Below are 21036 nucleotides of genomic sequence, written 5' to 3'. Positions count from 1 at the left end.
GCGGAGAAAGCTTGGGGGAGTAGGGAGGAGAAGAAGAGTTGGGAGTGGGGAAGCGAACGTTCTGCGCGGGCGGGAGCGAGCGAGCGCGCGCCGCCGCCGCCGCCGCTAGCACCACTAGCTCCGGCGGCAGCAGCAGCAGCAGCAGCAGCAGCAGCAGCAGCAGCCACCTCCGCCTCCGCCGCCGCCGCAGCAGCTGCAACTTTGTTAGGGAGTTGTGTGCGTGCGTGCGTGCGTGCGTGCGGGAACGAGCGGGCGGGCGAGCCAAAGTCAATGCGGCGCTGAGAGTCGCTGGGAGTCGGGGGCTTCGGAGACAGCCTCCCCTTCCTAGGAGCCCCTCCGGTCTCCTTCCCCGGTACAGTCCCCTTCCAGCGAACCTCCCGCCCCCTCCGACCTCCTCTTCCCTACCTGTCCTTCCCCGCCCCCTCTCCTCCCGCAACTCCCCCCGCCCGGCCGCGGAGCCTTTTCGTTTCCTCCTCGTCTTCATCCTTCTCCTGGGTTTCGGGGGGTCGCGTTGGGGAGTGCTGCTCGAGCTCAGGCTGGAGCGAGGGGCGTGGGGAGGGGGACCCATCCCCCCCACGGCCCCCTTACCTGAGTGGCGGCGCCCCAGTGCCGCCTGCCTAGCCTTCCAGTCCTTTCATCGCTTCCTCCTCCCAGGTTTCCAGAAGATAGAAGAACCCTTCTTTCCTTCCTTGGGCTTTTCTCCTTCGGCTTTTCCTCTCTTCTCCTTGGATACTCTTTTCAGAGAAAGACTTTTTTTTTTTTTTTGAGTTGATCTGATTTCCCCCCTCCCCCTCCACTCCACAATTCTCCCCTCCCTCTTTTTTCTTCTTCCCCAATCTCTGCCTTGCTTATTTTCCGCAGAGAGCCCTAAGAAGGCGGTAGAGCACCGTGTCAGTGGTGTGTGTGTGTGTGTGTGTGCCGCTGTAGCCAGAATTCCTCCTCCTCCTCCTCCTCCTCCTCTTCCTCCTCCTCCTCCTCCTCTTCCTCCTCCTCCTCCTCCTCCGAAGAGAGCTCGAGTGGAAACTACTCCTGGACACCATCTGTCTCTTCCGGGAGCTGGACAGGAGGGGGGGCGCCCAACTCCAAAGGGGTAAGTGGCTTCCCCAGGTGTCAGGTTGTGGAGGGGGGCTGGGGGAAGATGAAAGAATTCCCGGGGAGGTTGTTGCATGGTTGTATGCTGTTCCCTTTCTGCTTTTATAGCTCGATTTGAATGCGCGTTTGCTATTGGGGAGACTGGGGGTGGGGGGAGGTTAAACTTTTATTTTCGATTTTGGGGAGTAGTGCCGTTCTTGTAGAATTGCCTAGGAAAGAACCCACATTACACATTGTTGGGAGGTTAGAATGCATTTGTGTAAATAGACATACATACCTTAAATCCCGAATCTGCAAAACTGATGGGGGGGGGGGGGCGGGGAAGAGCACACTTAGCTTCTTTCATTGGTGATGGGATCTAAACGTTCGTTCCGTTGGGAGAGGTAGTTTAACGTGAGCTCATGCATTTTGTTTCTGTGCCCAACTTAGCTGCAGACTCTCCATCCCCTTGATCTTTCCCCTAAAAGATTCCCATTTAGTTTTGGAACCCTAGTAAGGCTGATGAACGCCTTTTGTAGGCTGTGCCTTAGGGGATGTGCGAAATGATTTAATCGTGGGAAAGGTAGGGGAGAAGTGAAGCTTTTGTAGGTGGTTAATTTCCCTCCCTAGGGTTTGGAGGAGGGAAAGCTGGAGGATGCCTTAGCCCTGTTCTCTTGGAGCAGGTAAAAGGAAGAAAGGTGGAGGCTGCAGCAAAAAATAATTTTTTCCTCCTGCACCCATATGTTCCTAATCTTTTAAATATTTGAAAAATTAACAGACCTCAATTGTTTTACTGTTTTAGAAAGAACCATGGATCATAAGATCCCAGATTTAAGGTTGAGAAGTACTTTTAAGAGTTCATCTAGTCCAACCTTCTCTCATCTTACAAGTGAGGAAACAGGTCAGGGAGGTTGTGACTTGCTCAAGGTCACCCAGTGCAGTGCCTGTACCACAAGCACCTGTTTAGTGCCTACTGTGAGCCAGGTTCTGGGTGTTCAGAGATATTTCCTACTTCATATTCTTCTGGGGAAGCTAACTTGTAAATAGATAAATACATGATTATTTGAGCAGAGAGAGAACATTAACATATAGAGCGATCTTGTTTGCCTGTCCCCATCCAAACTTACTTGACGTGAGTCTTTTTACCTCAACATCCTTTGAGAGTGACCGAGGAAGCAAATTGATAGGCTAATTTATATTATGGTGGTAACACTATTAATTCTCCCAAATCATATATTGGAAATTTAGCAGGAAGCTGCTAGACTTTCATGTCTGGGTGGTGTAGTGAACTCAAAATGAGAAGACCTTTTATTCAAGGCTGAACCCTGCCTTTATTAACCATGTGACCTGGAGCAAATCACTGAACTCAGGTTCCCTGTTCCAAAATGAGGAAATAATATATTCTCTGTTTCCCAGGATTGTTAAGGAAGGTATCTGGTAAAGTATACCTGATAGCTGTTATTAATATTTTAAAATGATAGGAATTTTGTGGAATTTTCCATACAGTGCTGGGATTTGACCCAGGTTCTCTGATTCTAAATTAGGTAATGTTGGTCAGGCTTACATTTTAATAATATTAATTGCTGGAAAATATGGAGATAAATGAGAAATGTTTCAATTTCTGGGAAAGTCTAAATTTGACCAAGGATTTAGGGAATGTATTTTTGAGGGAGGAGTAATTGGGACTGAATGTCATCTAAACATCTTTTTCTGGTAAATTAAAGTTTTGTGATGACTTTTTTGGAAGAGAAAGTATTTAATGAGATACTTATAATTGTTTTAGAGGGTTGCTTAAGGCACAGTTAATTTAATGACTTTGTTTTGGTCACTGATTGTATGTGTTCAAGGTTAGACTTGCTTGTTGCTGGTCTTCTTGACTGGAAGACCAATCCACTATCCATTAAAATACATTTTCTTCTTTACCAGACATAGTCTAGAGTCCCATAAAGTATACTGTTTATACTGTGCTTGCTTTCTTAATTTTCTATGTATGGTCCTTAAAAACTTGTCACTTTTTTCCTTTCTCATTTTTAGAAAGGCAGTTAAGTTAATTCACTTCCAACCTTTTAGCAGAATGAACATCCTCAGATTGATAAAAGTGGAACTTGGTGATAGCAAGTAGTCCCAGAGAAATGCTTTAAAAAATAATAGAATTTGTTCTCAGTGATATGTCTGGCTATTAGATGACAAATTGGGTATTAAGGAATTCAGGAAATTTAATTTAAAACCCCCAATGGCTTTCTCTCTCAATTTGTTTGTCATAAACTTTAAATAATTATTGAAAAGGACAAAAATGTTACTCTCCTAATTGGCCAGAAGAAACCAAGTATTTGGGAATGGATAGTTTTATATAGCTAACATATTTTATTTTCTTGTCTCCTTATTTAAGGCTTCTTATTGAAACTTGCCTATCCATCTGGATTTACTCAATTTAAAGTAGACAAAGCTTTTAGCAAGTGACTCAACATAGTCAGTAGGTGTTGCTGTTGTTAGCTTCTCTTGTTTTCTGCCCCCACCTTTCTGCAGCTGGTTAAGTTCAAAATCCAGTTTTGGTGCAAGGAAACCTTTAGATCTAAAGTGCCAAGCAAAATTGGCAGTGACTTTAGTGAATGAGTGCAACTAGATTGAATTGAACTTTAAACAATAGTTCCAATAATACCTTTGGAAGAAGGCTGAATTAACATAGAACAAGTTTTCTTAGAATCTGGGAATTCAGTAGTCTTTTTTCTGATGTTCATGTTTTCTATTAGTATTTTTTAGGACATCTCATCAGTTACTTTGATTTGGTACTTCATATATCCTTATATTATTAATATTTTCTTTAAAGTAAAAAATTAAGGACTACATCTTAATAGCTATAAGGTTTTTTTTTTTTTTTTTTTTTTTTTAACATTTGGGGGCACTGGAATTGGCTCCAAGGTTAGAGTGTGAATGTTTCTTTATTATACCACTAAGTTTGTACCTGTCTGAGCAGCTGTGGGACCAGGAGAATGAGGAGCTCTGGATAGATAAGGAGGCAGCTGGCTGGCACAGTGGATAGAGCACCAGAAAGATTTGAGTTTAAGTTTGGCCTCAGACAACTAGCTTTGTGACTCTGGGCAAGTTACTTAGCCTGTTTTAGTTTCCTCACCTCTAAAATGAGCTGGAGAAGAAAATGGAAAAACCACTCTAGTATCTTTGCCTAGAAAAGCTCAAATGAGGCCCACAGAGTCAGATAACCACTGAAATGACCTGAACAATAACAAAAAATAGAAAGGAAGAAGAATTCAATCTTACTAACCAAAAAAGACAAATTTAATTATTTAGCACCCACTATATGCAAGGTACTGAAACATAGATGGGAAAATTACAGAATCCCTGCTCTTAAAGAGTTAGTAAGTAGGGTAATGATTGAATCACAACATAAATTATATGCCACAATTTCCATTTTCATATTTTTAATGCAGCACAGTATTGCATGAAAACTTTTCTGAGGATTCTCAGTAGACATTTCTGACTTAGGACTCACATTCTTTGTTCTAGGAAGAAGAAAATGATTAATCTCATCTGTGAATGATAAATACAGAAGACTTGTTCCATTAAGGTATAGCTAGATGTAGAGAGATTGATTTTTATGGCTTCTTTCTGCCATTAAAAAAGTACAAGTGATCTGAAAGTCTTGGTGCAGTTTTAAGTGTATCAATGGATTATAAAGTTATTCCTCAGTTATCAGTATGCCATAACTTTTAGATTTGTAAAATTCTAATTCTGATTACCTTCAAATGGATTTTGTTTTTAGAATTTGATAATATAATAAATCTTATGTTCTGCATAGAGTGAGTTGGGATTCATTGGTCTCTTATAGGGATAGGAACTATACTTACGATTTCACTGATATCAGAAATTCCGCGAAAATTACTTTACCAGTGAGATTAATTTTTGGTCTGCAATTTAGAGCCTTACAACTAGCTGCCTTTAAGAAAGCACTGTGAGGTTAGAGGCAGATCTTTCTGGCTCTGTATGCACCATGACAGCCAGAGTCTTATAGTGGACACGTCTTTTCTGGACTAGGGTTTAGAATTATTGAATTTTAAAACTGGAAATTATCCTTTAATTTTAATCCCTTATTTTTTAGATAGGAAAACTTTAGACCCTCTAGAGGCAAAGTATTTTTTCTAGGTTAGATTGCAAAGCAGAAACTCAAGCCAGCCCTCTTTTTAGAAGAAAACAAAAATGTGTGTCTTAGACCTTGTTTGGGAGACTTGATAGACAGGTAACAGGCATGTAAATATTTATTGTAAGAATAAAAGGGGAAGAGGAATGCTTATAGAGGGGTCTCTCAAGCCTCTCCTGCATCCATACATTTGCAAGTCATTTTCCTAAAGTGCATATCTAACCCCCTACTCATAAACTCTTGAGACTCTGTGTTGCCTCTAGAATCAACTCTTAGCCACTCTGTTTGATGTTTAAAATCCATCATGATCCAACTGTAATCTACCATTATTCCTCTTTGGCTGAACACTATCCATTTTAAGTCGCACTGACCTTGTTGCTGTTCCTTGAGCCTGACACTTCATCTCCATTGACATTGCTGTGTCTTTTCATGGGGCTATCTTCTAAGCCTTCAAATTATTCTGCAGCATTCTCAGCTTCTGATTTCCTTGAAAACTCAATACAGGCAATGCCTAATTTGCTCCCCTCATCATCATCTTTTCCTCTCTTCTCCCCCATATTTCAATATATTGTCTCTTATAATGTAAGCTCCAAGAGGGGGCAGGGACTGTTTTGTTTTTGTCTTTATGTTTATCTTCAAGTCCCTAGCATAGTATCTAGTATTTAGTAATAGTTCTTATTGAGTGGTTATTAAAATCTGTGTTCTTGTTGCAAAACTAGATAAAATGATCTTTAAAATATTTTTATTGATATATAGTCAATAAACAGTTATTAAGTAAGTGCCTACTAAACACCAGGCACTGTGCTAAATGCTAGGGATGCAAACATGAAAAAGAAAGACAGTAACTGACTTGAAGTGACTTACAATTTAATGAGAGAAGACAAAATGTATAAGAAATTTGGAGGGATAAGGTAGCATAAGGTATCATGGACGTGGAGAAATCAAAGTTCAAAATAATTATAGCCAAAAAAATTAAAAGAAGTCCAAATAGTGGGCAGCCGAAGTAGAAAATGAGATGTCAACCTTATCCCACCTCCTTAAGTGGAGATTGAGGAATTCTTGGTTCAATCTTCTCATCACAGGAGTAGATTATATTGTGAATGCCAGGCCTAATTAGTACTTGAAAGATGCTAACAATGTTTCCCAATGTTGAGTTTATTAGGGAGGTTGGTAGTTAGAGAAAAATGAGTGTAACCAAGGTGGGAAATGAAATATCTGAGGATATTTAATGTCTGATGTCTTGTTTTAAATCACTTTTCATATCCTTTTTTCAATTACCAGTATTTCCTTTTGACCTGTCCCATCCAGACAACCATCTTTTATAAAAAAAAACCCCAAAAAAGAAGAGAAAGGAAAGCAATTCAATAAAACTAACTACAAGCACGTTTGACAGTATATGTTGTGTTCCATATGCATTATCCTCCACTTCTGACAAGAAAGGAGCAAGGTCTAGTCTTGTCTCTCTTTTTTGGAGGATAAACTTGGTTATAATTCCATTTACTAGTATTTCCATTCCTGTTCCTGGATATGTATATTGTTTTCCTGGTTCTACTTCACATTTCATCAATTCATAAAATTCTTCCAAAGCTCCTCTTATGTTCTTTATATTTCTTTTTGTTATGACTCATCCATATTTCATTAATGTACCACAGGTGGTTTAGCTATTTTTCTATCAATTGACATCCACTTTGTTTCTAGTGGTTTAGCTGTTGTAATGCATTTTAGAGTAATTGGTCTTTTTTTTCTTCTTTTGACCTTAAGGTATGTGTGTGTGTTTTTAATGATAATTTTCTAATTGTTCTCCTTGGCTTCATTCTCTCCTTTATGTGCCAGTAGAATCTTCAGATCAAAGAGAATGATCATTCAAATTAATTTATTAGCATAATTTCAAATTGTTTTCTGGAATGATTAGATTGCTTGTCAGAGCCACTAGCAGACTAGTGTGCATGTCTTCCACAAAAGTCTTGATCAAGTGTTGCCAATCAGCTTTTGGTGTTATAATTTTTTAATAGCTCACATTTTGTATGTCCTCAACTTTATTTTTTAGAAGGTTAAAAAAAAAAGTGATCTGCTTAATGCTTTATATCATTATTCCTTCCAACTAATTTAATAAATTTGTAGAACCTTATCATGAAAAACAATTGGTTAATTCATGTCTTTGATTTTGACTACCCATATTATTTTACCTTGTTTCAGTTTTTTCATCTTGATAGTTTAATTTTCTTGAAATATAAAGTTCCTTAAGGCATATATTCCATTTGTAATTTTAAAAAAGATTTATTCTAAAATTGTGGTATATGAATGTTATGGAATGTTATTGTTCTGTAAGAAATGACCAGCAGGATGATTTCAGAAAGGCCTGAAGAGACTTACATGAACTGATGCTGAGTGAAATGAGCAGGACCAGGAGATCATTATACACTTCAACGGCAATACTATATGATGATCAATTCTGATGGATGTGGCTCTCTTCGACAATGAGATGAACCAAATCAGTTCCATTTATTCAATAATGAATAGAACCAGCTACACTCAGTGAAAGAACTCTGGGAAATGAGTGTGAACCACTACATAGCATTTCCAATCCCTCTATTTTTGTCTGCCTGCATTTTTGATTTCCTTCACAGGTTAAATGTATACTATTTCGAAGTGTGAGTCTTCTTGTGCAGCAAAATAACTATGGATATGTATACATATATTGTATTTAACATATACTTTAACATATGTAACATGTTTTGGTCTACCTGCCATCTGGGGGAGAGGGTAGGGGGAAGAAGGGGAAAAATTGGAACAAAAGTTTTGCAATTGTCAATGCTGAAAAATTACCCGTGCATATATCTTGTAAATAAAAAGCTATAATAATAATAAATTTTAAAAAAAGATTTATTGGAAAAAAAAAGGAAAAAGAAAAAAAAAAACCAACAAAAGAAATACAAAACAAAATGAAGCAAAATAAAAGAGAACATTGTCATATGTCTAGCAGAACATCGGGGAGGATTCAAAATATGTAACAACAAATTACCAAATCAAAAAAGTATATATTTTAGTAGAAGAAATTATATTCATGAATGCCCATTTTTTCTTTACTTCCTTGTAAATAGTTTTGATTTTCTGTTCTGCACTTTATTTACTTTATTTTCCTCCCTTTCATCCCCCACCGCCAAGCAAGCTACAGTTAAAAGATATATTTATGTATACATATGTAGATATATACATACATATATACTCACCTCCCTCCAACATCTTTCCTATCCTTGCTGACTCTAATTAAATTTTGCTTCATAACTTTCATTGCTATTACTTAACCTCCCCCATCCAAGTATCCCTCCATTGTCTTCTTTCCTCGCCTTTTGTTCCCCATCAGCCCATCCCTCCCCCCTTATTTCATTATAGATTTTGAAGAGTACTATATCCTTCATGGCATAGACATAGTATTGCCTATTGAACTCACTCCTGATGTGAGGAGGTTTTCAGAACTAGAGCCCTACTTTCCCCTGTAATGCCTTTGTGTCTATTCTTCCTCTACACCTCGTTTATGTAACATGATTACTATTTTTATCTTAACTCTGCCAATCTTTCTTTTGAGCTACCCTATTGTTGATGTGAATCTTAAACATAAGTATATATTTCCCATGTAAAAAAAACCCTGTTTGTGTTTAAACTGTTTGCCTATATTGAGTTACTTAAAATTGATCTTTGATATTGACTCTTATATGTTAAATTTTCTGTTAAGTTTGGGTTTGGTTTATAGTAAATTCTGAAAATTTACAAGTTCGTTGAATGTCCATTTTTTCTCATTCGGAATTATAGATAATTTTGCTGTATGTGATATTCTCTTGATTGTTGATTCCAGGACCTGTGGTCTTTTATTGTAGCTGCTGATAAGTCTTGTACAATTCTAGTTGTGGCTTCAGCATGTTTGAATTTTTTTTTTTTTTTTCTTATTTATGGCAAAATTTTCTCTTTGATCTGGGAAGTTTTGAAATTTGGCAATATTTCTGTGTGTTTTCCACAAAGAATCTCTGAGATGGTGATTGTTAGATTTTTGCTATTACTGTTTTCCCCCTATAGTCTATCACTCTGGGACAGTTTTCTTGGATTATTTCCTGTTTTATTGTGTCAAGGTTTTCTTTTTGGTCACAACTTTCTGACAGCCCAATTATTCTTATATTTTCTTTATCTGTTCTCCAGATCTGTTGTTTCTCTTATGTCATCTATTCTATTCTATTCTAGTTTCTCATTCTTTATAATCTGTTTTGTTATTTTTTGGTCTCATAGCTTCACTGGCTTCCCCTTGTCCAATTCTAATTTTCAAAGAATTATTTTCGTCTTTGAGACTCTATCTCCTTTTCTAGTTAGTTAACTTTTTTCATCTTATTTTTCCTCAATATCTCATTTGACTTAAAATTCTTTTTAGAGTTCTATAACTTTTTCTGGGTGGGATGCCATTTCACTTACTCTTTGGGGTAGTTTTTTTTTTTTTTTTTTTTTTTTTTAACTAAAGTGTGCTCCTCTGAAGATGAACCCCGGTTTTCCCTGTTCCCATAATGTGTTTCAATTGTGGGGTTCTTTCTAATTTGTTAGTTCATTTTTGTTTTTAATAAGAGGTATTAGTGTAAGCACCTCTAATTGTGGAGTCCGGGAATGATGCCTCTGGCTTCACTTGAGCTCTCTCTGACGGGAGATCAAGAGCTCTCCCCTCCTGCAAGTGCCTGCGGCCATCAGCGTTCCTGCCCCACTGCCTTCGCATTCTCTGGGTTGGTTCCTTCTTGCCCGGGGCAGCGGTTCTGCGGCTCAGCTGGACCTGGCCGTCCTAATCAGCCGAGGTTCCCTCAGATATCCCGTACTCAGCTAATAGTCTTAAACAGTGAAAGTCTCCATCCTTACCCAGCTAGCCTTAGGGCTCTCCTGTGAGCCACACGGAAGCCCTAGTGGTGTTTGCACTTCTCACTGGTTAATCTCCAGCCTAGGGTCTTCTTAATTCAGATCTTGTCCGATTGTATCTGGAGGACCCTCGTTCAGCCCCAGCTCCTCTTGATCTTTCACCAGTCTGTGTTCGCCCTGAGGCTCAAGTTCTGTTTGTGAGGGAAATCTGGAGAACTTGAAATTTACCAACTTCTTCAGAATCTTCCCCATTTATAAATTTTTAATATTTAAATTTCCCTTGCAATTTAATTGTTTCCAAATTCAGATTAGAACTCGTCTGTATTGTATTGGTATAATTAGCTCGTGGCACAATGGATACAATGCTGTAAAGTCAGGAGTCAGGAAAATTTGAGTTTGAATTCAGTCTTACACTTTTGAGCAAATCACTTAATCTCTTTGCCTCAATTTTCTCTACTGTAAAATGGGGATAAACGTAGCTCCTGCCTTCCAGGCTTATTGTGAAGAACAAAGAGATTATATTTGTAAAGCCCTTAGGGGACAGTGCCTGGCACTATTTAATTTAAGGAACAAAACAAGCATTTTCTTAACGTAGTATAATAAAAAAGATGATTGCACATGAAATTGCAAATCTATTATTTACAACTTGCTATTCCTTTTAAATATATAATAAAGTTATCATGTAATTTTTTCCCATTTTTTCTCTCCCTCTTCGCTAGAGATGCTTCATAAATACTAGCTATAATAATAAAATAATAATAATAATAATAATAGTGATAATAATCCTTAGAGACCTATGATCTTATGCTACATTCATAATTCTTTTAAGAAAGCTACAAATTTTGGTTTCCCCTCTCCCCTAAGACTATTTAAAAATGTTTTATGCTTTTAAAACCTTCTTCTTGGTATTTACTTAGTCCATATTGTTAGAGTGTTGTTGGATAATATTTTTTAAAAAGGTAGTTGGATTTGCATCACTATTATCTCTTCTTATAATAACAATTAAGGATTACATATTTTATGGTGCCTTCCTTAGTATCTTTTATTTACTTTAAAATTTCTGTTGCATGGATTATGTATTAAATGAGCTTTATGTTATGTTCAGGCATTCTTTTATAGTAGGAGGCAAGATTGACATCTTAATGATTAGGACTTTATTTTGGCAAAAAAGCATATTGGTTGCATGTATTTACAAAAGAAGGAAATAATATGGATTCAAATGGGTAGAGGGCTAGATTGGCATCAGAAAGACCTGGGTTCAAATGCAGCCTCTGACACATTTTGACTTTGTGACCATGGAATAAGAACTTAACCTTTTAGTGTTTAAAACAGCTAAGAATGTAAATTGCTGAGCAATTGCAGATCTTCACTGATAAAAGAAATTTCATCTATGGGCATTCTCTATTCCAGTAAAGTCACAAGTCCCATTTCTCCAAAATTATTGTTTTTTGGATTAAAATAAGAATTACCTTTTTTCTAGATAATTCCTCCTTACCTGTGCAAATAGGACTCAAGTTTGTAATGTCATCAAATCAATGTCATGTGCCCTGAGTACCACTGTAGTGAAAATACATAATTAAGCATGTAATTTTAGTTGTAAAAATTTCAATATGAAAATAAAATTTTGTTCTTAATACAAGAATTCAGAAACTTTCTTTAGATACTTTATGTAAAACACATTTGAGGTGCAAGAGGAAACAGTGTTAAGATAACACAAGATCCTTGCCCCTTTGGAATTTAGTCTAGTAGGGTGACCCAGTAGACACAAATAACTGTAACACACAATATCAGATAAAAGCATAAGAGATTAAAAAAGAGATATGGACAATTTGAGGGAAATTGATATTTTGGTTGTAGGCAGCCGGGTGGTTCACTGGATAGAATTCTGGGGCCTGGAATCAGAAAGATCTGAATTCAAATTCAGCCTCAAATGCTGTGGGATACTGGGCAAGTCAGTTGACCCCTGTTTACCTAAGTTTTTTCATCTGTAAAATGGAGATAGTAATACTGACCTTCTAGGGTTATTATGAGGAACAAGTGAAATAATTGTGAAAATCCTTTGTAAATCTTAAAAGTAATATATAAATGCTAGCTATAATTATTAGTATTGTTTATTTAGTAGAGAAAGGAGAAAGATGGGATAGTAGCTAAATAGGTTTGGAGAAGAAGGCTTGTGGAGAATTCCTAAGACCTGAGTATATTTGATAGGAAGGAGCCCAGAGGAAAGGGAAAGATTGAAGATGCATGAAAGTTGCTGATGTGTGGTCCTGTAGGAGTCATGAGGAGATGAGTTATGGGGCATACATAGGTACTACGATTAGTCTTAGCAAGGAATAGGGACAGGTAGTTCCAACTTAGAGATAGGAGGAGGAGAGATAGTGTAGGGAAGTTGAAGTTCCTCTTAAATGGTCCCTCTCCATTTTATCATTTGCAACATTATCTCTTGCAAATATTGTGTGGGGTTGTGATTGGGAGGTTGATGGGGAGAGGAAAAGGCATAAAAGAGTAACTTGAGAGAATGAGAAGGAATCAGTGAGTGGAATAGAAAGGCAAAAGTGAGAGGATTCACTTCAAATTGACTTCATTTATTTAATCTTAATTGCATATATTAATTACATGAATATGGCTGGCAAAAAATGGGAGAAAAACTGGTCTCTTCTTTTTCAGGCAAAAAAAGCTTCTTTTTGAATATGCCATGGACTTTAAGAAAAGGTTTTTTTTTCTTTTCTAAAAGGGATGTCTGATGTCAGCCCTTATTAACCACTGATGTCAGTGGTTAATATTAAATAGAATTGTCTTCCTCCCTTTTCAGAAGCATCTAGAAAAGAGGAGGAAGTTTCTATTGCCTTCCTCTGGAAGGGCTCAACTGTTTAGCAATCCCAGTCACAGATGTTGAAAAGGGTGGTATAGAGAGAACACCTGTGCCAGGGATTAGAATGTGCTTCTGGGAAAGCTCTTGCCTAAAGAAATATGGACTTAGTTTTCTGGTATGCTGGAGAACCTAAATAAACATCTTCCTGTTCCTTTGGTTTAAAAGAATGTATACAATTGTTCAGAGATCACATTTGTTTTTTTAAATACAGTTTTATTCATGGATAGTGGAAAATGTTATATATAGTTAATGCATTCCAGTATAACAAAGTCAAATTCTGTTGGAGAAACTGGAAGTCTTGAATGACTAAAGCTTGTAAGCCCTCAGTCCAGCTTATTACCAAATAATGAGATTAAAAAAAAAAATCTATTATAGAAATTTCTTTGGCACTTATGGAGGAGAAAGAAATAGGAAGTGGCCATAAGTTGTAAGGCATTTGTTGGGAAATTGAAACCATTTGGCATGCTTTTCAAAACATAAATTTCTTTTCCACATATGAATTCACACACTTTTTTGTTTTTGTTTTTGTTTTATGTTTGTCTTTTGTTTTTGAAGAGAGCCAGTGATTTCACAGGGTCTTGACATGTGTGTGAATTGAACTTAAGTAAAGCTGAGTAGGACAAAGTTGTCTGTTTCACTTTTTCTTCCTGAATCATTGTAATCCAGGGGCAGGACAAAAGTCAGGATGACCGGCAATGGCTGGAGATGCAGTGGATGACCTTGGCATCTTTGATGTCTGACCAAACTCTAAAGTTCTCCACAGAGCCTGCTTCAGCCACCTTCATGTCTGTTAGAACAAATTATTCCTATTCACTCACTTGGCATGGGGATTTCAACTTACATATTTAGTCATTTTATAGAAAAGAAGATATATTAATCATGAAAAAAAAACCCCATTGATTTGGTAATCATTTAATGGAAGACCTGACAGAAAGCTGGAAATGCCTGCAACTATATAAAAGAACCTAAAACCTTGAAGTGTAATGTAGATCATGCAAATTCAATAATAGTTATTGAACATATGCTATGTTTATAACACTACTAGATTTGTGGGATGTAAGCATAATGTAAAACAGTCTCCTCAAAGATTTATGTATATCATTTCCAATTTTCAATTGGGGATAAAGCTTATATGTATGTGAAAGATTATAATGCATAAAAATATGTTTAAATGCTGGCAGAAATTGGAGATGGGAGGAATCACATATAAATGGGAGGAATCACATATTTATAGTGCTAAAATGTTGGTAAAGATTTCATGGAAAATATGATGTTAGTAATAGTTTTCCTTTATATAGTCCTTTAACTTAAAAAAAACTTTATGTATATTTTATTGATAAGATCATTGATTTAAAACTGAAAGGAATCTTAAAGGTCATTGAGTCCACTTTATAGTTGAGGAAACTGTGGCCCAGAAAGGTTAATTTACTTGACCAGCATCAATAGGGGTAATAAGTGTCTGAGGCAGGATTTGAATCTAGGTCTTTCTGACTCAAACTCCAGCATTCTGTATAGTATTTGGTCCTTAAAATTTGGATAGATTGTAATCTAGGCTATCTCCTTGTAAAGTGGATCACCTGTGAAAGTCTGTTAGTGTACTTTTAAATAAATAGTGATCACTGAAGAGTTACCAGAACTCTTGAATTTCCCTTTCCTTTCCCTTTCTTTTCCCTTCCTTCCTTTTTTTCTGAATAGTATTGCTCTTCTTCCAATACAAATATTTTCTGAACTTCTTAATAATACCAGTGCTTTTTCCACACTATATGATACTGGAAGAACTTATGTTTTTCAGATTCCATCAGTCTTTCCACCAGGGTGATTCGATTCATCTTTTTACCTGTTTTTATCAGATACATAATTTCCTTTGCCTAAGGTGAAATTGTCTGGACATCATTGCTTATTATTAGCAATATTAAAATGAAATCTGTGGTTTCATTGGTTCATTCAAGGAACTAATTCCTTATGGCAGTGAAGGTTGTAATACCATCTATAACAAAGATAAGACTTCAGTGACTTGAGTTCTACAGAGGTTTAATAGCTTTTCCATGGTCATACCTTATCAAGAGAGGTAGGACATCAGGGTGTTTTTTTTGTTTGTTTGTTTTGTTTTTGCTGAAGTAATTAGGGTTGTGACTTGCCCAGGGTCACACAGCTAGGAAGTGTTAAGTGTCTGAGGTCAGATTTGAAGTTAGGGTCCTTTTCAAGGCTGGTGCTCTACCCACTGCCCCATCTAGCAGTCCTTAAATCAGGTCTTTTTTTTTACTCCCAAGTCAGATGGACTCCAACTCCACTTTGCTTTCTAGATCATGTTTCTTCATGTAAACAGTAATATGTTGAATATCCTTTTTGTGAAGGGGAAGAAATGAATTTTTATTTCCAAAAAGAAGAAGTTCAATGAGGTTTTTTGTTTGGGGAGGGCATGGAATTTGTTTTGTAAATGAAGAATTTAATTCAGGTTAGTGATAAGGAGTATGACAGAAAAGAATAATAGCATTTTGGATTTTTATGTTTTTATTTTTTCTCCTTCCAAAGATCAGTGATTCAGAGCCTCACTGAGAATCCGAAGTATTTTTAAAAGGTAACAAAAGAGAGACTTTGTATATTTTATCATCTTTACTTAAGACAATCATTATAGTCAGTAAATTCCCTAATGCCCAACTAATAATTTTCAACATGAAAGCCCAAAGTTTGTTCTTCTTAATTTTGGTTGGGAATTTTCAATCGGGCTGTCTAGTGCTATTCACAGTAGTCTTGAAACTTAATTCCCATTTCAAATGATGAATGTGGTGTCAATATGGGAGATTAATGATGCTCATCATTCCCTTTTTTCTTTGCTGTTATAGTACAGAGTTCCAAAGTTCCAGTCGTTTATTTATAGAAATGGTCTTAAACTATTGAACATCATGTTACCAAATTCATAAAAAGACTTACACCAAAAGAACTAGTACTGACCTGAATAGTGGGGACTGTAGGAATTTAACAGATGGTGTTAAAACATTATTTTATTTATTAATGTTCACATTACATAATATTACATAATATTATTTATTAATGTTCACATTACATAGAATAAAATTTGGTGCATAGAGAACTGGCCTTGAAGTCAGGAAGACTCATGTTCAGATTTTCTTCTGGCATATAGTTGTGACCATTGGTAAGTCACTTTACCTCTGAGCCTTAGTTTTCTTTGTAGAATGAAGACAGTAGACTAGATGACCTCTAAAGGTCCTTTCAGTGACAGTTCTGTGATCTTAAATCATGCGCCTATCCTAATTTTTCCTCATTCCACACTATTTCATCTTATACTCATTAGTCTTTCTAATGCATGGATCTCATCACATTACCCTTGTGCCCCAAAACCTCATCTTTCCATTTTTATGTTAATGTAGTAGTCTGCAACTTGGTTCCAATTCACATATCTTGCTCTGTAGTAAAGCTAGTTTAGCTCTAAATGGATATAAGCCAACCTCACATCTTGCTACACTCTGCCTGTCCAACCTGGACTGTACTTTATTTCTTGGTTAAGAGATGACTCTTAGTGATATAAGGTCCCCTGGAAATTGGCCTTGAAAGTGTAACATTGATTTGAAATCTCTGAAGTTACCAAGGGTAATCTTTTGTTCACACTTGCAACTGTCTTGTACTGTCTAGAATTAAACCAACTATATAGATCTGTCAGGGATTATTCATTTGGATAATGAAATATTTGTTGTGGTAAGTCTTTTGAACTGATCTATTTATTGGCTCACCTAAAATGGATACATTGTAATAATTATATTTAATAGTGAAAAATTGGAGTTTTTTGCTCAGTTCCCATTACTTTAATAATAGACCCTATATTTCATTAAAATGCAAATTAAATATGCACTTGAATCTACTGAATTATGGTTTGCATAGTATCTAGATTCTGATTAAAATGCTTTAAGTGTCAGTCATGTCATGCTTTTCACTAAATTTTAAATTTATTAAGTTCAGAGAATTGAGAGTCAAAGGGCATAAGTTCTAGTGCCAGCCCTGATTAATTATTAGCTTGACTTTGGGCAAGTCATTTAACTTCTTAGGGCATGAGTTTTCTCATCTATAAATTTTGAGCATTCAACTAATTGATCTCTAAGGTCATTCTGCTTCTCAAGAATTCTGTAATTGTGCATATTTACTGAGCATCTATGTGTTCAACCCCATGCTAAATGTCAGTAACCTTCTAATTGATGACTTCAGGCTCTCCCCTTTCCAAATCAGTTTTGATATAGTTGTCAAAATAATTTTCCAAATACATTGGATTTATTTGGTTCACAAACTTTTTGTGGTTTTCTTTCACTGATATTTAAGACTCTTTACAATCTGGTTTTAGCCAGTGTTTACATACTTATTTCACCTTTCCCATTATTTATCTACATTCCAGCCAAACAAGATTATTAGCTATTCCTTGAACCCCATAGTCCATCTCTCACCTATAGGTATTTGTGCATGTTGTTTCCCATGCCAGAAATATACTCCTTCACTGCTGTCCCATTATAGCATTGAGGTGATTTTAGGTTCTTAAAGACTATGCCAACAAGCTTTGGCAGATCTTACCAAGGTAGAAAAGCTTCAACTACTGGTCTAGCAGTAAGTTGTATGTCTATCCTTTGAGAATTAGATGTTCTCTATGGAACTATGTTTAGAGAGGCTCTTCATCAGATTAGTTACTAGATGATTTAAATTTTTATTTTTTTATTTTTTGTCACAGCAAGATGTTGACATAATTGTAAAAAGTTTTCATTGTTTATGGAATAAAAATGTACACCATTGAAATTATAGATACAAGAACTATTAAAGGACATGATTAAAGGTTAAATAGTGTGATACAGACTAAAAGGAGGTTATAGGAGTTAAGAGAAGAGAAAGAAGACTCCATGCAGAAAGCAGTATATGAAATGGACCTTGAAGGATTGGTGGTAATAGTTATAGTTTAGGGTTTAAAAGGCACTCTTGTATTGCCTCATTTAATCCCCATAGCCACCTTATGAAGTTAGATAAAGCAGTTATTATTCACATTGAAGAAATGGATTTTGCTGTTGTTTAGCCATTTTCAGTCATGTCTGACTCTTTCAGACTACATTTGGGTTTTGTTGGCAGAGAGAATGGAGTGGTTTGCCATTTCCTTCTTCAATTCATTTTACAGATGAAGAAACTGAGACAGAGTTGTTGATTTTTTTTTTTTTTTAATCTCAGGAAGTTATCTTTTTAACTTCTCTGTGCAAATGACAGTTTTTGTTGTATAGAGTTAGGAGATGGTAGTGCTCAGTACTCAAATTCAGATCTCTCATTCTAAGACTGGTGCTCTTTCATGTCTGTTACCCTCTCTACAAGTGGGTTATTTCAGGAAAGGTGAACAATATTAAAGAAAATTGAAAATGAAAATGATGTTTCTCTGGAATAACAAGGAGACTCATTGGTTAGAGAAGGAAGAAAGTTCTAAGCATTAGAGGAAAATAAGTTTGGATAGCCAAATAGGGCCACATTATATCATCTTAATTGACTCTGCATTTCTCTGGGAAGCTTTTCTGTAAATTCTTTATCATGCCACAAAAAAGGGCTTCATTTTGTCTATGATAATATACTTAAATATCATGATTTTTACTTGTCATTAATAGTTTTTTTTTATCTTAATAACTAGTGTGTACTTAATTGCAGCTTTAAGGTATTAATAAGCTTTAGGGAATCAGTACAGTGTTGTTTAACGTGATCACAAAAAAACATAAGATACACACAAAGTAACTAGAAGGTAATTTGAGAGAGGAAAATAGTAATAGCTGAAGTGTACTGAGAAAGGCTGCCTGCAGAAGAATGGATCTTGAGTGGCATTTTGAAGAATGTTGGAAATCAAGAGGCAGAGATGAGGGGGACAGAGCATACTGGGAATGGGGGATAACAAATTCTTAGGCACAGAGATAGAAAATAGAAAGTCTATTGGAAGAAAGGCAGGTAGATAACTGAATTATAGATTGACTGTAGATAACTAGATTATAGATTGGCAGAGGGAAGTAAAGGGTCAGGTTACAGAATTATAAATGTCTTAATACTTTATATTTCTTCTTGGAGAATTAGGGAGCCATTGGAGCTTATTGGGGTATAATTGTGATCAGACCTATGCTTTAGAAAGATTACCTTGAAATGTTTTGTGTAACTTCGCATTGGTTTCTTAATTGGGGGTAGGGATAAGGGAGAGAACCTAGAATTTAAAAATTTAAAAAACAAATATAAAAAAAATTGTTTTAAATGTAACTGGGGGAAAATATTAATAAATGAATCATATGTTCCCCCCCCCAAAAAAAAAAATCACCTTGGCAGATAAGTGGAGAATGGCTTAAAATGGGGAGAGACATGAGGTACTAAGGATGATAACCAGGAAGAGACACTACATGGCTATTGCAGATCCAGTGTGGGATTAATGAAAATGTGGAGTTGAGGTCGATGCTCAGATTGTGAGATGATGGTGTCCATTATAGTAATAGGAAACTTAGATTAAAACTTTTTTTTTTATTTCTTTGCTTTTTTTTTCTTGAGGCAGTTGGGGTTAAGTGACTTGCCCAGGGTCACACAGCTAGGAGGTGTTAAGTGTCTGAGGTCAAATTTGAACTCAGGTCCTCCTTACTTCAGGACTGGTGCTCTATCCACTGCGCCATCTAGCTGCCCTAAAGCTTTTTATTTTCAAAGCATATGCATTGATAATTTTCAGCATTCACCTTTGCAAAACCTTGTGTTCCAAATTTTTTTCCTTCCCTTCCCCCACTCCCACCCCTAGATTGCAATAATCTTATATGTTAAATGTATTTTTCTATACACATTCCCACAATTATCATGCTGCACAAGAAAAATCAGACCAAAAAGGAAAAAATGAGAAAACAAAATGCAAGTAAACAACAACAAAAAGGAGGAAATAATATGTTATGATCCACACTCAGTCCCCAGTCTGAATGCAGATGACGGTCTTTATCCCAAGATCATTAGAACCTGAATCATCTTGTTGAAGAGGCATGTCCATCAGGTATAATCCTGCTGTTGCTGTGTAAAATATAAACTCAGCATCAGTTCATGTAAGTCCCTCCAGTCTTCTCTGAAATCATCCTGCTGATCATTACAGAACAATAATATTCCATAACATTCACATACCATAACTTATTCAGCCATTCTCTAACTGATGGATATCTAGTTTCTTGCCACAACAAAAAGCTGCTACAAACATTTTTGCACGTTTTCTTTTTTTTAATGATCTCTTTGGAATACAGACCCAGTAGTGACACTGCTGGATAGAAGGGTATTCATGTTCTATCCCCCTTTGGGCATAATTTCAAATTGCTCTCCAGAATGATTGGATCAGTTTACAACTCCATTAACTATGGAAGGAATATTTTAGAGTGAAGTCAAAATACTTGAGTGGAAACCTTATCTGGATTACTTAGCATCTTTGTGAGCTTGGGAAAGTTATTTGACCTCCTTGGGCCTCTGTTTTCTTATCTATAAAACGAGGAGGTGGTTGTATAGATTATCTCTTCCATCTCTAGATAGATTGACCTTTGTAAATTTTATTTTATACAAAATGGAGATTCCTCAAATATTTTATTGCCTTTTTAAAAGGAACATAGACACTGTTGAAATAATACTCTCAGAAAAGTAAGGTTTTTTTTTTTTTTTTTTTAAAGCTGATTTTTAAATCTCAGTAGGATATTTTTTTTGGTCCATGTTGCCCTTACCAGTTCAGTTCCACAGAGCCTGCAGTTTTGAATTGTGGGGAAAAGAGTCTTGGATGTAACCACCATTTGATTATATTTTTAAATTGGTTTGAAGATTGATGACACATCTCAAAATCAGATTGTAAGACTATCGAGGGCAAAAAATATAGCTTAAAACATCTATGGTTCTCCAAAGCACAGCAAATAATACAGAATAGAGGTTAAATGTTGTATTTCTCAAAGTATAGGCCAGCTTTATTTTATCCTATTTTTGTTTTTCTGTTGTTTACCCTACCAAGATAGCTAAAGATAAAGGACATATTTCCATTTTACATTTTCAG

At 36.2% G+C, this 21036-nt stretch overlaps 1 protein-coding gene across 9 annotated transcripts in view; it reads left to right on the top strand.

The window, feature by feature from the left end:
* Window positions 1-990: 990 nt before the first annotated feature.
* The window catches only part of SIPA1L1 (signal induced proliferation associated 1 like 1), a 298451-nt gene continuing 278405 nt past the window's right edge, over window positions 991-21036 (top strand). For 7 of the 9 annotated variants that reach the window (XM_031952588.1, XM_031952586.1, XM_031952587.1 and 4 more), the window contains exon 1: window positions 991-1090. The gene's annotated coding sequence lies outside the window, so the exon portion shown is untranslated. The remainder of the gene's footprint in view (window positions 1091-21036) is intronic. The other 2 variants (XM_003756271.4, XM_023502371.2) reach the window with 1 other exon arrangement.

This window comes from Sarcophilus harrisii, chromosome 2 (assembly GCF_902635505.1).
Source record: "Sarcophilus harrisii chromosome 2, mSarHar1.11, whole genome shotgun sequence".
Taxonomy (NCBI): Eukaryota; Metazoa; Chordata; class Mammalia; order Dasyuromorphia; family Dasyuridae; genus Sarcophilus; species Sarcophilus harrisii.
The sequence above is the reverse complement of the archived record's forward strand: the minus strand, read 5'-3'. Positions and strand labels throughout refer to the sequence as shown.